This window comes from Zea mays, chromosome 1, assembly GCF_902167145.1.
Source record: "Zea mays cultivar B73 chromosome 1, Zm-B73-REFERENCE-NAM-5.0, whole genome shotgun sequence".
NCBI lineage: Eukaryota > Viridiplantae > Streptophyta > Magnoliopsida > Poales > Poaceae > Zea > Zea mays.
Genome location: NC_050096.1, coordinates 77208818 through 77212733, shown reverse-complemented (window position 1 = coordinate 77212733; position 3916 = coordinate 77208818).

Here is a 3916-nt window from a genome sequence, read left to right as displayed (position 1 = left end):
GGTCGCTATAGATGTCTTTGGGGACTAGCGGTGGGTCGCTATAGAGTAAGGATCACTATCAAATCTTATAGCCTGAACGTACCTGTAGATGTTAGTGACTAAAAAATAATTAAAACAATTAAACATTGATCGCTAAATTGTAGTAAAGAAAAAAGAATTATAGAAAAGAAAAAAAGAATTATGGTAAAGAAAACGAATTGTAAAAAAAGGATTTTTAAGGTTTTGAACCTTGAATCCGTTTGACTCAATTTTTAAGGTTAATCATTTTGTATATAATTATTTGCAAAAATCTCACTTTTATTGTTTTATTGTGACACACGTTTGATTTAAGTAGAATCTATTCGAAAATTATGTATTTTATTTATAAACTATTATTTTTGAGATTTTTATAATTTTTAGAGAGTATATATATATTTTTGTTACAGTAAAAAGGAAATTCGAAAAAAAACACACAAACCCTAACCTAATTGGCCCACTAGGGGCCCAACACCTAACCCTAGCGCGCGCCCTAGCTCCTCCCTGTGGCTGCCGCCTCCTACTTCCTCTCCCTCAGCCGCCACCCACTCTCTCATCTTCCCTCTCTCTGCACGCGCCCAACGCGCCACCTGCACCCCGAGCACGACGCCAGGAGACCGCCAGCTCTGCTGCTGCACGACCGACCAGCCCGTCCACTCCGCCTCCCCTTCCTCCGAGCTCCGGCGAGGAAGAGGAACCCGGCACCGCCGCCGCCAGACGCACTTCCAATGGCGACGCCACGGAAGCCGATCAAGCTCACGCTGCCGTCCCACGAGACCACCTTCGGCAAGTTCCTGTACGCTCTCCGCTCCCCCTCCTCGCTGGCTTCCTTTTCCTTTTCTGTCGGTTAATTAATTGCCCGGCGCTGGTTACTTACTGGGGCTCTCAACCTTTGAGTGGGTTCCGGATCACAGGACGCACAGCGGGACGTTCACGGACGGGGATCTGCACGTCAACAAGGACGGCCTCCGCATCGTCTCGCGGAGGGAGGGAGGCGTCAATAAGGACTAAGAATCGCCCACTGTAATAAGGACTAGGAATCGCGGCGTCGTCCCGTTCGGAAATCGTCGTGGGATCGGGATAGCGAAAATCGGCTCTTGTAGCCGCTTCTCTTGAGGAAGCGCTGGGGGTATGGATGATTGCTTTGGCAGGCCAGGTAGAGATGGGTTGATCTCGTCGTTGAGCTTTGTTTGTTCGTGGAACTGGGCGTCTGCAGAGGATCCTAGGGCGGCTGCAGAGGGTGTAGGGAAATTCGTTCTGAATGAGACACAAATAGTGGGGAAAATCTTGTCATACCTGATAGGATGGAGGATCCTAGGGCGACTGCAGAGGGTGTAGGGGCATGTGACCGGTGGCCAGGACTTGAACCCCCGGCAGCGGATGGTCGCCGTGAGGATGCGTGTGAGCGAGAGAGGATGGCGCATGGGAGAAGCCCAACAACAATTTTGTTGCTTTGCTTGATCTTCTTAACAATTGTTTAGGGATATTTATCCCTTCCTAATACACACTGATACACCAATCTAAGATCTCATCACCTATTTTTATGGGAGCTAATTGGGAAATAAACCAATCAAAGGATAATTGCGCAACGGATGCGTTGGTGCTGCTGGTAGGTGATGCTAGTCATAACAATACCATTATTGGTGTTTTACTTTTTATTTACCTATTAAAAATTTTTGATACTGTTCCCACGCTTTTTTCTGACTTGCTAAAAAATGTTCTTCAGGCTCCTCCTATAGAGCCACTGGATAGTCAACTGAGCTTAGATGATCTAGACGTTATAAAAGTGATCGGGAAAGGTAGCAGCGAAAATGTGCAATTGGTCCGTCATAAATTTACTGGCCAGTTTTTTGCTCTGAAGGTATTTCTGACGCAATCATTCTTTGATGCTGCTTATTTATGGTTCTTTACAGTCAAGACTTTAAAACGATCTCTGCATTGTACTCCCTCCATTCTTTTTTATTTGTCGCGGTTTAGTTCAAAAATAAACTAGCGGACGACAAATATTCGACAACGGAGGTAGTACTACCTCCGGTCTCGAATATTTGTCGTCCGCTAGTTTATTTTTGAACTAAACGCGACAAATAAAAAAGAACAGAGGGAGTATCTTCTTTGTGTAATCTTCCTAACTGTTGTAAATGGTCCTCCTTCATCGTCTGCCACTGTGTTTGCAGGTTATTCAACTAAATATTGACGAGAGTATACGCAAACAGATTGCCAAGGAGTTGAAGATAAACTTATCAACACAGTGCCAATATGTTGTTGTGTTCTATCAGTGTTTCTATTTCAATGGCGCCATTTCTATTGTTTTGGAATACATGGATGGTGGCTCCCTTGCAGATTTTCTCGCCCTTTCAGATTTGAGAACAACAAGGAGGAAAATTAAGTGGTATGTCGTTTATGTTTCGGAGTGTTGTTAGGATTAGCTTCGATATGAATTTTTGATGAAATGACTCCTGTTCCAGTTGATCCTATTCCAGTTGACCGATGATGGCTCCTGTTCTCCGGCAAGGCAACCACAACATGAGCTCCTCAAGTGAAGGTCCCCCGCCCCAAGTTTCCCTCTTTTCTCTTCTGTTTTCTGGTCTGCTCTTCATCTGAATGAGTTAAGTGGTGCTGAGTGCCGACTGTCGTTGGTCTGTAACTCTGTATGAGTTAAGTGGTGCCAAAAAGTGGTCGTTTTTCCCTTCCTTTGATCTGTACAGAGATCCATGGTAGCCGCCGGGGTGCTGGTAACGTTGAGGTCATCTTTCCTGAGTCTCATGTGGTTGGTGGAGCCCCTGCATCCTCTGTTGCTGACAGCACCGAGCCTGTGTCGACATCGTTGGCCACTGCAGATTCTTCGGCAGCTGCAGATTCTTCGGCACTTGCTGAGAAGGACATTGCAGCGCTGTCTCCTGAGCTTCGTGCACAAGCAACTGATCCGAAGAGCAGGCAAGGTCACAGGACCCTGGATGGAAGTTTGGGAGGTGGCCAGACACTGTCACTACAAAGGACTTTGTTCAGTGTATTTTCTGCTTGAAGATTCTTCCTTCTAGAATTAAAAGATTTAAACAGCACTTGTAGATCGGTCCTGTGCATTTTTATTGTGATCTAGCTAGCTATTTGTAAATGATCTAGTTGTGAATGATGTTATAATTGTGATGCTTTTGTGAATATATAATTGTGGTGCTTTTGTGTTTATGTGATGGATCTATGACTGTGGTATACTGATTAACTGTGTATGTCTTTATGATTTGTGTATAAAAATCTGTGATTTGCGGTGCTTAATTAAATGTATATTATTTTTAATAACAACTGTAAAAAGGGCGACTTTTTGTTGGTTGCTAAATGTATAGTATGACGACTTACGGTTGGTTGCTAAATTTATAGTACAGCAACCCACAGTTGGTCGCTAAATGTACAATATTAGCAACGGACGGTCGGTCGCTAAAAAGATGTCGGTCGCTAAAGCCTTTAGCGACGGCACTTACAGCGACCATCCTTATGGGTCGCTAAAAGTTTTTAGCGACCAACCGTAGGTCGCCGAAGGCCATTTTAGCAACCAACCGTAGGTCGCTGTAAGTGAACCGTCGTGTAGTGCTTGGCGCCGCACAGGGTCATGCTCCACCACCTCCGTTGTTCTCTGCAGCTGACCCTGCTGAGTTCACTACTCCTGTGAGTATCAAAATTTTAGTATTGCATGATATATATTCATATGTTCTCACACATGCAATCTCTTCTCTGTGCAGGGTCAATCAGCGGCGTCAAACAACCCTCACGCTTCGTCCAGCCCTTCGCCGAACCAGTCCAGATGCCCACCTCGTTGATGACCTATTTTGTGATGATCCAGACTTATATTTGTGAGTGTTGGTGATGTTAGTTATACTTGGTCTTGTGAGATACTTAGTGAGACTTATGT